This window comes from Cardiocondyla obscurior, linkage group LG01 (genome assembly GCF_019399895.1).
Source record: "Cardiocondyla obscurior isolate alpha-2009 linkage group LG01, Cobs3.1, whole genome shotgun sequence".
Classification (NCBI taxonomy): Eukaryota; Metazoa; Arthropoda; class Insecta; order Hymenoptera; family Formicidae; genus Cardiocondyla; species Cardiocondyla obscurior.
This window is the reverse complement of record NC_091864.1, coordinates 4,389,615-4,403,524: the sequence shown is the minus strand read 5'-3', so window position 1 is coordinate 4,403,524 and position 13,910 is coordinate 4,389,615. Positions and strand designations below refer to the sequence as shown.

Sequence of the window (13,910 nt, the reverse complement as noted above, 5' to 3'; positions counted from 1 at the left end):
TCGATTTTCTGTCTGGTAAGACGTGCTAATAGTGTACAGTGACCGGCAATGATGACCTGACTTACTGTGGCGACGGCGGCTAACGCGCGTGAGCTAGAATGGAGTGCGTTAGGCCTTACCGCGGATCGTGTGCGTGAACCTTGGAGTACCGAGAGAAGCGAGAGAACGAGGGAAAAGTTGAAGGAAGGCATCTTTATGTTCTGTTCTGTTCACGACCGTGCGTGTGAGAGAGAACGCATGAGTGATCGTTAAGAAATCATTATAGGCGCCTCTAATGATTTCTTAGCGATCATTCGTGCGTTCTCTCTCACATGTACGTCGCGAACAGAAGCAGATGCCTCAACTTTTCCTCGTTTTCTCGTTTCTTTCGGTACTTCAGGACTCACGTACGCGATCCGCGGTGACACCCTTACGCGCGTTAGTCGCCGTTGCCGCATTGAGTCATGCTATTATTGCCGGTCACTACTATTACATGCAATTCGGGAAACGGCATCTTCTGCTTGAGAAATTCGCGTTACGCCGGATTATGCGACGCGTATTTTAGTAGTTTTAAAGTCTTATTCGAACAATTTTTCCTTGTTTTGTAATAATTTAAACTAGGTATGAGTGATAGTGTAATAAAGTGCGCGATGAATATGAGTCATAGTGTTATGAAGTGCGCGGTGAATATGAGTCATAGTGTAATAAAGTGCGCGGTGAATATTATGTGAGTGAGTGTAAGTGTACAGTGTCGCGTTTTCGTTTATAATACGGGGTGCCGTGTTTTAATAATAATTTAAACTATGAGTGATAATGTAAACTAACGAGTGATAATTTAAATTATGAGTGATAGCGTTAGTGGTTAATGACAGTATTTCGCGAGAGTTTCCAGTGCGCGAAAAGATGACTCGACGACGACGACGACCTCCCATCTGAGAGGAGGAGCAGGCCCGGGGGGCATCCTGCTACGGCGGAGCAACTTTTAGGTAAGCATTAATTTTTTAAATAAAATATTAAAAGAAAACCTTAACATTTTTATATTAATCTTATTGACTAACTGGCATGTCTACATAATTCTTTTCCTTTTTATGTTACAGTCACCGGCACAACTCACCAACTCCGCCGAAATTTATGCAGATTGGCAAGTCGCATGCTTTTTTTTACAATTTCCTTATTTAATAAATTAAATACTTTTAATTAAAATACAGGCGCGCGCTTGTAAACATATATTACATGTATTTATTTGTAGTAATATTATATTGCTTTCAAATAAAAGATGTGTAGAATGCATCAAAAATTTTTAACCACACCGGTTGTACTCATAGAAAATATTAAAAGTATATACAACCGACAGTCCGCAGTCTGTTCAAGTGGGACGGAAATTTTTTGATGCATTGTACATTAAAAATTTACAATACATTATACCTTGAAAATGTCGGACCATACACAATTCGGTGACTCAAATTTCGTACTACTTAAAATTATTTAAAACTCCGCGATGTTACCGAGAAGCGGATCTGTAATATCTGCCAGCGACGCCACGAAAGAACAAGGCAGACAGTGTATAGTTTTGGCTTTTTCTTCTATCTGATGACAGTCGAAACGTCGGCTTCACGCGGACAAGCCTCTGTAACTGTACGCATGGAAGCCTCAATTTCGAGTTGTATTCTCTGCGTCCGAAGCATTAGCAAATGCTACGGGCACACACAAACACGACACTGTGCCTAATGTGCGTATGTTGCCCGTCAAAAATCTGCGATCACTAATTTGACGCGGACATTTTAGCTCTTCAAAACCTCACAAACGCAATAGCATAGCTCTTCAAGGTCGAAAAAAATATTTCACATTTTCCGAAAAACTTTAATCGTTAATATCTCGGTCCACAGGCGTCGTAGGGGTCTGATCGAAAACTCGTTTTGAAGGGCTTGAAAGCCCGCGTCGAACAAAAAAAAGCGCAATAGCCTAGCTCTTCTGGGTCGCGAGATATTTCACATTTTCCAAAAAACTTTGATCGTTAATATCTCGGCATAATTTCGGGGCATTACGTTGCTAAATTACGTTGTTAAAAAAAATAATTAGAATTTTTTTTGTATCTTTGTAGCTATTCTAAATACTTTATTGCATTATATACTTTTTACCAGATCGTATATGAATGGCAAAATGTTCACATTGCGCTTTGTGAAACCATCGAGCACGAGCTCGCAACAGACATCCACTGTCTGCAACAGAGAAACTTTTACCGCTTTTATTTCTACAAAACTTTCGTCGAATTCGCTTCGTGAATAGTTCCGTCATTTTTCTACGTGGATGAATCTCATTGTGCGATTGTCGCCGTAGATTATCAGAGACACATATACTCTGACGAGGTGTGTCATTTGCTGTGATAAAGGACTCGAGATTGTCTCGAAAATTATAGAATTTCACTTGGAATTTGCCAACTTTGCGAGTCGGAAGCTTTCACGACTCAGCGATTTATCGATATTAATTAAAAGCGAAAAGAACGATCGTTTAAAACGATTAAAACCGAAGCGTCAAATATATTCCCAAAGAAACAAATAATTGTCGGATAACAAGTTGTAAATTTTCACCGTCTTCTATATTCAATTCCAACCTGTTCAACGTTAATTTGAATTTTAATTTGCAGCTACTAGCTCGATACATAATTTAAGTATTGAGATAAACCTCGCCGCGTTACATCTAAACGCGTCGGGGAATGAATGCAAATATAGATCGTTGCTGTACTCGTTAATAATTATTTACATTAATAAAATTTGTTTCTCGTGAATATATACATACATTTTCCTCCTTGTAATTAAATTTTATATTAAAATCTACAACGACATGGAACTTAGTAAGATGAAATATGGCACTTCCAGCGAAATAGCTTTTGTGATCCATTTCATCGCGAAAGGTTAAAAGCGGCCACGTGCCATGTTAAAAAAGAAAAAAAAAGGAAAAAGAAAATAAAGCACGTGAGGGCTTGTGCGTGGTGCATTTACGCGCGCGCGATATGTTTGTTTCACTGAAAGTTATTATCCGCACTTTTGAGAACGTGACGGTACATCACGAAAGAGCCGGATTCGCGAAGGATACAATTTCAGTAAGAATTCCAAGGGGGCAAAAGGGAAAGTCCGAGGGACAAACAAACGATACGTACAATGACATTCTCAACAAAAAACTCGGCCCGGCGCGTAAAAAAATCCGGGACAGAGTTTCCGTTTCACTCACGGAAACCGGAGAACGCCTGATGTTCGTGCCCGAGGTTCTCAAGAAGTTCGACGTGAAAGCTGCCATATGCAGCGAATTCTCCTCCATATCTGCGGACCCAACGGAGGCTCTACTTGCAGATTAGTGTTTCGCACATAAATGTCCTGCCTCTCTCTCTCTCTCTCTCTCTCTCTCCCTCTCCCTCTCCTCTCCCTCTCCCTCTCCTCTCCTCTCCCTCTCCCTCTCCCTCTCCCTCCCTTTCTCTTTCTCTTTCTCTCTCTCTCTCTCTCTCTCTCTCTCTCTCTCTCTCTCTCTCTCTCTCTTTCTCTCTTTCTTTCTTTCTCCGTTTGATCTCTTTTAGTTAACTTAGCCGGTCAAACTCCGCCGGCGGGTAGAATTTACGCGGATAATTAATCTTTTATACAAGGGGGATTAATTAACTCGTGCAAATTTATTCGTAGCTAAGGGTTCCGTGAATCCATCGGCCCCTATTACCGTGGACTTGAGAATGGATGATGTACAATTCGAGGCCGTGTTCCTCGTAGCGCAATCATCGCTTGAAACTTTATCGAAATTATGTGTAATATGTCCAACGTAATCTGCAAAGTTACATTCTGGCAAACCCCAACGCAGCAAAACAATTTTAGAAGATAAAAAAGAGAAAAAGAAAAATTACAGCTTTACTTGATAAGCAGTTATTTTCCTCATTTATTTCATTTAATAAATTGCACGCGTGTGCATATAGATTCTTTTATACCCAATATGTATTGCGTTATGTGCGACGTCCGATTAAATTAAATAAGCTTCGCTTGTAAAGTAGTTTCCCGAATCGATTAAAAATTTTATTATAAATTATTTTTATTCACTATACAAATTGTTTCGTGCGCACTGCACGTTTGATCGTGGCAATAATATAAACGTCAAAGCAAACGTCAAAGGTTTTTATAGATTTCATAATTATGTAACGACCCTGCTTTTACGTATGCCGAATCGTCGGCTCGATGCGGGACGCGCCCGTGCGCTCGTCGGTATTCCGGGATTCGGATAGATAGGGTCCGTAAATGCAGCGAGCCTGGTATTTAAATGTATGAACAAAGGTTTATTAAATGAGTAAGCACATAACGCGTATTTACAATATGTACACTAGGCGCGAAACGGCCGCGCGAGTGGCGATCGAGGTTCGAAAATAGCGAGCGAAGCACGCGGTGTCGGCGTGTCCGCGACGCGCGAAGTTTCCTACGGCCACGCGCCGTACGGCGGCACGTGCGAATGCGGTATGCCGGCGCGGGAATATATCGCAGGTGTTCGCGTGTTTCGCCGAAATCTCTTGTTATTTCGCGGTATCGCTGACGCGGGAATAGATCGCGGATGTATGCGTATTTTCGCCGAAACCCTTAGGTCTTTCGCGGTATCGCTTGGCGGTTTCGCGGAGACAGGAGGTGAAGCACCGGCTTGGTGTCGCGTACTCGAGAGCGCTCGAGCGAGACAGAGATCTCTCTACCCCGTGGTCGGCGACGGTGCGATGGGAACTGTTAATTCGTGTTCGGCGATTCCACGCGCCCGGTGGTCGAGGTCCGAGATGACTCGGAGGAGGCAGAGTTCGCTCTACCCCTCGAGCTGACCGTGCCGGTGCGTTGGAAGTCGTGAGCACCAGGTTAGGAACGAGCCCCAGGATCACCTGGTGGAGACAGAGAGCGCTCTACCCCCGGATCGGCTCTAGGATGTCGGAGATGCTGCTCGCAAGCGAGCGGATCGAAGACGGTCCCGCTGAGCTCCGGCATCGCGGTTTATACAAAAACGAGGGCGCCGGGCTTGCGGGGCTCAGCGGGGTTACGGATGATCCTGCCGTGGCGCCGAGGATCTTGTTACGGCGTGATCGCGAAACGGTGGTCCTCGCCGTCGTTGGCGCGTTCGGTGGAATTCGGCTAAGCCCGTGCGGGGACTTAGCCGCGAGACGATAGCTTAGCGCGTGCTATCGCCTATTCAATGTATCGATAATATAAGTTTGGGCCGCACCGCGCCCCGGGTCCCCGCCAGCGGAGTTCTGCCGACGGCCGGCCGTTGTTCTGGCCGGGACGGTGCATTTCCTGGGTGCACCGTTACAATTACATTACTTGAATAAAGGCACGAAAATTGAAAATTACGTGAACATTTATTTCGTATAATAGGGATTGATCAGAAGAACCATTCATCGCGTTTATTAAACAGGAAAATTGTACTTATAATTAAATCTGAATTAATAGCGCCTCAGATGATTCATTTTATGATATTGCATGTATTGCAATAAATTTAATATTTATCTAAACTAGAACAAACGGTAGACGGTAGGTTGCTGGTTCAAGAGAATTACGAACTACGAAAAAATATTTTGCGACTTACCAATCTGCATGAGCTTCAGCGGAGTTGTCGAATTCGGTGACTGTAACATAAAATGCAAAATATTAATGTAGAGATTATATCAATTATGTAAAGTTAATAAGAAAGGTAAATTTTTTTTTTTTAATAAAGATTTTATTTAAAGAATTAATTCTCACCTAAAAGTTGCTCCGCCGATGCAGGATGCCCTTCCCGGGCCTGCTTCTCCTCTCAGATGGGACGTGTCGAGTCATCCTTCCGCGCACAAGTAACTCGCGAACACCCCAGCCGTGAATTTACAATCGCGAAAATTATCAATCACTTTCGCGCGTTATTTTTCGGCACTCCCGTAAAAAATCAATCGTAAAAAACGCTCGAAGACTAGCGGCACTCCCGAAACGACCGACAAACCGGCTGCGGTTCGTATAATTATTAATACCAGCGATAACGACACTCGTTGATGACCGGTGGATGCAGCTACGTCGATCTGTAACAAATAAAAAATATATATATATTAATTTCAGAGATACTACAAGTATGGGCTATTAGTTTTGCGTTTTAAGAAAGTGATTCTTACCTCTGGAGTTGCTCCGGTGATGCACGATGCCTTTCCGAGGCCTCCTCCTCCTCTCAGAATATCAGGCTTCCCATCTGAATGACTGGCTTCCTCGCAGACCGTCTCAACTCCGTCCTCACACTGGTCCCTGCAATCAAAAAGCCCAGATAATTAGTTAAAACTGCACTCACACGTGCTCTCCTCACACGGAGAATGAGGAAGAGAAGATAGTTCTCGTACCGGGCGGTTTTCGTTGTACGAAATACGCAGATGAGTATTACTTTCGGTGCGGAGACACGTGCTTGCTGTGCAGCGAGTGGTATACGTGTGTGCTTGCGCGACCGCTGAAGAAGGACAAAGCGAGAGTGGGACTAGTGGGGGAATATACCTAGCGCGCGGCACGTAGGCTCGCGCTCGCTCTCACCCCGTTTCCCCCTCCGTCCCCCCGCGGCTATCTATTCGTTCTTATAGCTCTCTTTAATTGTACTCGTTCGATTTAATTGTAATATTAAATTAGTATGTCCAGACAAAGACGGTACTTCCACCACGTCGTCCTCGAAAATCGCGAAGACTGTCTTTGCCTGGAAAATATTAATTTAAATAGGAATGTAGATAGTTATGATATAAAAAAATCTATTGTGCGTTTTTCTTTTTCTTTTTTTCCTACATATTAATTATACGATAAAAATTTTAATTTAGATGTTTCTGTTGAAACTTTTAAATGGATACGCTGTCAGAAATAATTTTATATATTTCCATAGAACTGTGAAATGCATACGAGCGATTAGAGAAAATTAAATATGACGTTGTCCGCTCGAAATATTATATCACATTTTAATTCATAATTTTTTTTCATTAATGTGTGTGTGCTTTTTTTTTTTTGCAGAAGTGAACAGACTATAACCTTCAGTGGAACGAATCCGAGTACGGCGGAGTGAAGGACCTTCGAATTACGCCGAACAAACTTTGGAAACCGGATATCCTCATGTACAACAGGTAATCTGGCCTCGTTACATTTGCGTAGAGACTCTCATTTTGTATTGACAAACCAGTAGCTTCGACTAACAAATTTGTTAGGAGCCTTTCAGTCTCGGACACGAAAGGAAGACCAGTCCCTTTCATAATAGAATTCTTAATTAAAGTGATGAAAAGCCGCGTATTAACAACGCTCGTAATTATCGTGTTAATAAAGTGTACCCAGTAAAAATGTACACGAAAACTAATTTCCCAAAGTACGCACTCGGAAAAAAAGATTTCGCTATTTCAGACTTTTAATCTAATTTGTTTGAAAGTATTTAAGCGAAGGTAGTTTCAAATTATAGCGATAAAAAAAAAGGAAAAAAAAAAGAGAGAGAGAATCGGAATCTATTTTTACTCGCGTTTACAGTCAAAGAATAACGGCAACAAAAGCCGTTGAAACGCGAATAAAAATATTCACGATGTGTCAAAATTTCACTCGTCCGCGTGCTACTGCGTAATTTACCGTGATTTAGTAGCAATTGCCAGGCATCGATGAGGATAACCCACGGGACTTCTAGCGCGCTCGCGATTCTAGGCTGTCAATATTTCAAGAGTTGCCGTTTATGTCGCGAGAGCGTCGGAAAACCAGCGGCTGTGCAAACAGTTTTACATCGATTCGCGAATCAACAATGACAATCGGGGACAAATACAACAGTCGCAAATCGCGAAACAACTGGCGCGGCATTATTATCGTGAAAATAAAACGCGCGGGCTACATTTGCCGTGTAAGCGGCCTACCGTCGAATCTTTTCGATGGATTTTAAGCGGCTGCTACTCGTCCGGAGAGCATAACACCCCCTTCTATATTTTTAAGAGAGAGAGAGAAAGAGAGAGAGAATTAAGATTTTTAAGAATGTCTTTTTCAGAAAAGCTGCGACGGCTAAGAAATAGCGCGGCGGGTAACGCCACTGCGGCAAAAGTTTTTTCATTAACTTTAAGTTTGCTCCCTCGGAGACACTCCGTACGGAGCGTAAATTATTTTCGATGCACCTCGTATTCTTTTCACGTGCCGTTACGGTATTGCGAACGTAGTATATAGATATATACACTAAATAATATATATACTATATAAAAGAAAAATCGAAGGGTACGTAACTTTTATCCTAGTGTTGCTTCGCATCTCTCTTATTCGAAAGTATTATATTGTTACGCCCGGTACACGGAGCAGCGTGAAGCTGCCGGCTCGCTCCGAAGTCTCGGTTCTCCGTTGCCAGGGGAACGAAGATTATTTATTATTTACTAAATGACAGTTCTGCCCGTGCCTTGAATCGGTGCAGTCGCTGTATCTTTGCATGTTCTTATTAAACTGTTCGTTCTTTTTATAAATCGTCTCTTTCTTTCGCGGAGCTCCGGCGCCGCGAGTTAGTGTGTGTGAGTGTGTGAGAGACGCGAACGCGGAAACGTTCGCCGACCCGTTCCCGGCGTAACAATATATATTACATATATATATATATATATATATATATATATATATATATATATATATATATATATTTCTTTTATATATTAAAATACCCTTGAAGTGCATGCATTTACTTAAATCCTAGTAAAAAACCGAGTATATTATACATTTATATACTTGTACTATGTATATCTTTACATTTTTCATTTGTAAATATTGTATCCACGTAATTATTGACCCTGATCGTAGAAATCTTTCTTATCTGACGGCTCGACTCACTTCTCGGCTTCGTACATTCGATTATGATTTACATTTTCGTCGCAAATGACGACGATACGTAATGCCGCGAGACGGGTCGAGCCGAACTTTCGAACGCAGTTATTACGCAGACTTTAATTAAAATACTAGAGTAACGAGTTGCATAAGTGCCGGTCATTTTCATTTCTTGAAATATTCGAAAGTCGGCCACGCCGCGCGCTTCGCGTATAAAAGCGGAGATCCGAGAAATATCGTTTGGACTCGATTTCACGAGCTAAAAATGCGAAGAGCAAACGAAACGCTGGTAAGAATGTCAAATCGAGGGTAACGTTTCGAGGATCAAAACAATAATGATACCTTCTGTTTCGGAACGACTGACGCCGTGGCCGGCTTGCACTCTCAGCCACTCTCTCTATCATATCCTCTAGAATAATTAGTCTTAGGTATTTATAGGCTGCTATATAACTATAGTATATAATACTAATACAATTTCCGGGCCGCTATACGTGAACGTGTCTATGCGATTCACGTTCGGCGATCCGCAAAATTAATACGGCCGTCGATCGCTGCCAGCCGATTCGCGCAACAAAGCGGACAATGTTGATCGCGTGATCGGGCCGCTTCGTCGTGCCCGCTCTCATGTTCTCGCACTAATGCAACGTGACTGATGCATAAGTCATACATTTTCGGCCGCCTGACGTGGGGCAATCAGATGGAACGGAATACGATTTGTTGCAAGCATCAGGAGGGAAACATTGATAATCGGGTGAAAAATTGGTTTTCGGTAAATTTCGAACTTTTTTTTTTTTCCTTTTTTCTTCGTGTTTTTTTTTTATATCGACACAATCGCCGCGTACTAACTAATCCTGTCGTGATTGAAAACGGAGTACTGACGAATAAATTCGGGCGGTTTAATTATAAAAGCGACGGATGAAATAACAGGGTTTCGATTTGGAGGTTGAACCAGATTCTCCCTTTCTTCCTTCGCCTACGTTACACGCTCCGATTATTTTCGATCGGCCCGTGGATTATTCGTTGTTCGACCAGGCGTAAATTAGATATTTGTTACCAACTGTCAGCGACTATCGAGCTGGATCGGATTAACAATCACGCGCGATTAGGATCTTGATCCATATCCGAGATGAGATTTCGAGCTAAGCGATGCAGCTCATAATAAAACATTTTTTATTCGCCAAATTATAAATTAGGTTTGATCGAGCACTGCGTTTAATCTGGCGTAATGATCTTTTCATGTACCGCGTTGATTGGGTGCAAGCAAAATACTTGCTGCTGCTACATAACAGACTTAATTGTTTTTTAAATGACAACTAATAATAAAAACGTATTTAAAAAGGTATAAAATTGTCTCTTCAAAAATATCCTAATATATGTATAATAAAATTAAGGTTAAATAAAAAAAAAATTACGGAAGGCATTTAATTAGATTAAATGTAAATCAAATTAATTCTGTACAAATTGCTAATTTAGTAGTAAAATAGATGTAAAGTGGTGAATTAAACGATTCATTTAAGCTGGATGTAAAGAAGAAAAAGAGGAATACAATGCCGTAGAGACACAGCAAACGAGAGAAAGAGAGAGAGAGAGAGAGAGAGGGAGAGGGAGAGGGAGAGGGAGAGGGAGAGGGAGAGGGAGAGGGAGAGGGAGAGGGAGAGGAGAGGGAGGGAGAGGGAGAGGGGAGGGGGAGGGGAGGGAGGGGAGGGGGAGGGGGAGGGGAGGGGGAGGGGGAGGGGAGGGGGAGGGAGGGGGGAGGGAGAGAGAGAGAGAGAGAGAGAGAGAGAGAGAGAGAGAGAGAGAGAGAGAGAGAGAGAGAGAGAGAGAGAGAGAGAGAGAGAGAGAGAGAGAGAGAGAGAGAGAGAGAGAGAGAGAGAGAGAGAGAGAGAGAGAGAGAGAGAGAGAGAGAGAGAGAGAGAGAGAGAGAGAGAGAGAGAGAGAGAGAGAGAGAGAGAGAGAGAGAGAGAGAGAGAGAGAGAGAGAGAGAGAGAGAGAGAGAGAGAGAGAGAGAGAGAGAGAGAGAGAGAGAGAGAGAGAGAGAGAGAGAGAGAGAGAGAGAGAGAGAGAGAGAGAGAGAGAGAGAGAGAGAGAGAGAGAGAGAGAGAGAGAGAGAGAGAGAGAGAGAGAGAGAGAGAGAGAGAGAGAGAGAGAGAGAGAGAGAGAGAGAGAGAGAGAGAGAGAGAGAGAGAGAGAGAGAGAGAGAGAGAGAGAGAGAGAGAGAGAGAGAGAGAGAGAGAGAGAGAGAGAGAGAGAGAGAGAGAGAGAGAGAGAGAGAGAGAGAGAGAGAGAGAGAGAGAGAGAGAGAGAGAGAGAGAGAGAGAGAGAGAGAGAGAGAGAGAGAGAGAGAGAGAGAGAGAGGAGAGAGAGAGAGAGAGAGAGAGAGAGAGAGAGAGAGAGAGAGAGAGAGAGAGAGAGAGAGAGAGAGAGAGAGAGAGAGAGAGAGAGAGAGAGAGAGAGAGAGAGAGAGAGAGAGAGAGAGAGAGAGAGAGAGAGAGAGAGAGAGAGAGAGAGAGAGAGAAGAGCTGCTCTAATCTACATACTTGATCCAGTTATTTAATCGAATCACGCGCACTCGAACGAATGCGGTCGCGAATCTATCGGCCACTATCCTGGGGATACCAGAGTACATAGAGTACAGCTTGCGTTCGTCCGTACCGTATACTATTTCCCCGATCTACATACAAATATGAATTCATAATCATTCTCGTTATTTACTCACGTGGATCGAGAATGTGTTTGATTTTCCGAGCGCTCGTTGGACCGACTCAGAAACTATATCTCTCGCTCGTGCTTCTTAATCCAGCCGATGTTGAACATTGCAAAATGCAAGAATGCGACCAAAGTATCATATCAAAATGTGCCAGATCGAATGCCAGCTCGGTCGCTATTAGAACAAAATATTCAATTCTTTTTTTTTTTTATTTCTTTTTTTTCTCGGAAAAGTTTCTGCTGATATTTGATTTATATTGTTACATTAGTCCATTAGCGACCATTCAACGAATTCGAACAACAACGGACGGAATTCCCGTATTTTTACAATATGGATTTATGGCCGTATCGTACATATTGTTACAATAGACAATGTAGACTGCGCCGCGTATCGTATTACACGTGTATCGTATTCCGCTCCAATTTGAATCGTTTTTCATCAAATGCCGGCTGGCATGCAATGCCTATAGAATTGACAAACGTTCCATGAGCTACATCTTCGTTCCGTCGAGAGCGAATACGGTGCTCAGCGGACGACGGCTGTAATTATGTGAATAATTAATTGAAACGCGACGTCAGGCCACCCCGTTACTGCGGGCCACCGCATGACCGGTACCTGCTCATTTCGCGCACATCGTCAGATTCGATTAACAACCAGGTCGGGCATCCCTGATAATAAAGTCCCGAGCCGCGTAAATCCGGATGGGGAAAATTTCTCTCCGGAGAATGAGAGATTTTCTCGCGCTGTTATTTCGATAATATCGACAGTCCGCTCTTCGTCTTACGAAACAGTCTCGAATCCGCCTGGCAGACATCGCGCGAACTGTCCACGGGGCGAAAATACATATTTCTCGTTTCTTTCTTTGCGCGGACAGTCGGAAAAATCGGGAACATTAATCTTGAGACTTTGATATCGCGCACGCGAAAGCACAAATGGCGACATACTTGACAGAGTGTCTCCGTCAACCGTAAATGCGAAGCTGTAAAATTGGTACGTTTCTCGCGAAAAGGACTTCTACGACGGGCGTGTCAGCTAAATTTGTTACAATGCTCTCGCCGAGAGCAGACGAATTTTCGCATTGAACGTAATCTCGCGGACATTTTCGAGTCGCGCATCGCGATTATTAATTCGCTCCCGAGCTACTTTAGCGCGCGTGTCGGAAAGCTGAAAATCAGTATTGTTTGCAATATTTACAACCGACAGCGGTTATAAAGTTCGCTTGCGAGTCACCTACTTTCTCAAACGAGAGTTTAGGCGACGCTGCGCGTCCTCTCACGATGATTTGGCGCCGTTAACTTTCTGACGATTTTCCCGGACATTTATGACGCACAGAGTTTGAGAGCGGGTCACCGCACCTCGTTACGTCGGTGCTATTTGCTCGTGGAAGCGCAATGGGCGGACTGGACGAACGGTATACATGCACAGATCGTCGCAAAATGTCGAGCTTACGCTCGATATAATATGAATTAATTTGATTAATATCCATGTGTCCCTTAAATTGGTTACAGCGAAAAATTCAATTTTAATATTCACAATATTAAACGGCTCGAAAACTGAATTCTAATTATTCTGCCGATACCAACTGAAATGTGACATTTTGATTTTTCTAATCGAGTCAAGGACTATCGGCATTTTACTATTTTCTCTGAAACAAAGCAGTATCATTTAAAATTTATTACGCCGAGTAGAGATTCTCAAGCGAAATAAATATCTGGCATATCCCGTCGTCGCGCGTACATTCTTTAGTTGACACGCCCGCAAGTGAACAGCGTAGTCGGTCTGCAAATAAAAGCGGGTACGAACAGCGCGGTATATTAAGATTACACATTGATTAGATTCAAACTCGTAAAGCAACGAACTTCTTATTTACGGGATACGTGACTCGGGACTTCGCCGTAGACGTAACGTGTCGGGAAAGCCGGAGAGGAGCGGGTTTCGCGGCAAGGTCGGTGAAACCCCAACCGTCCTGGAAAAACTTTAAAAGGAAGACAAGAGAAAACGCTGGACCGCCGGTAATAAAAAAAGAAAAAAGAAGACAAAAAGAAAAAAAGTAAAAAGAAAAAAAAACGAAATAGACTTGCTCGTAGAAATAACTCGCGCGTCCAATCCTCGATCGGAATGACGACGACGAGGGACGGTTAAATCGATCAGTCGACGGACGCGTAAACCAGCGAGACATATAAACGACGGAGGACGGAGACGTCGACCGATCAATCCGGTCTCGGGGGCGCAACCCGAATTCCACGCTTGACATTTCAATCTCCATGTGGCGAAGGCGCCTGGACGGATACGCGGCTCGTTAGTCGTTGCATGTGTCGGTTTATGACAACGATCAGATCTAACGAGATGAAACGGACAGCGCTTTAAGATCACTTTGCGAGATGAGACGAGGCTATCGCTGCCTGCCGTTT

General features: G+C 43.2%; 1 long non-coding RNA gene across 1 annotated transcript; it reads left to right on the top strand.

The window, feature by feature from the left end:
* Nucleotides 1-454: 454 nt before the first annotated feature.
* LOC139101968 (uncharacterized) lies at nucleotides 455-1,145 on the top strand. Its single transcript, XR_011545645.1, has 2 exons — nucleotides 455-965; nucleotides 1,077-1,145. It is a non-coding gene; the product is annotated as an uncharacterized lncRNA (long non-coding RNA).
* Nucleotides 1,146-13,910: the final 12,765 nt, after the last annotated feature.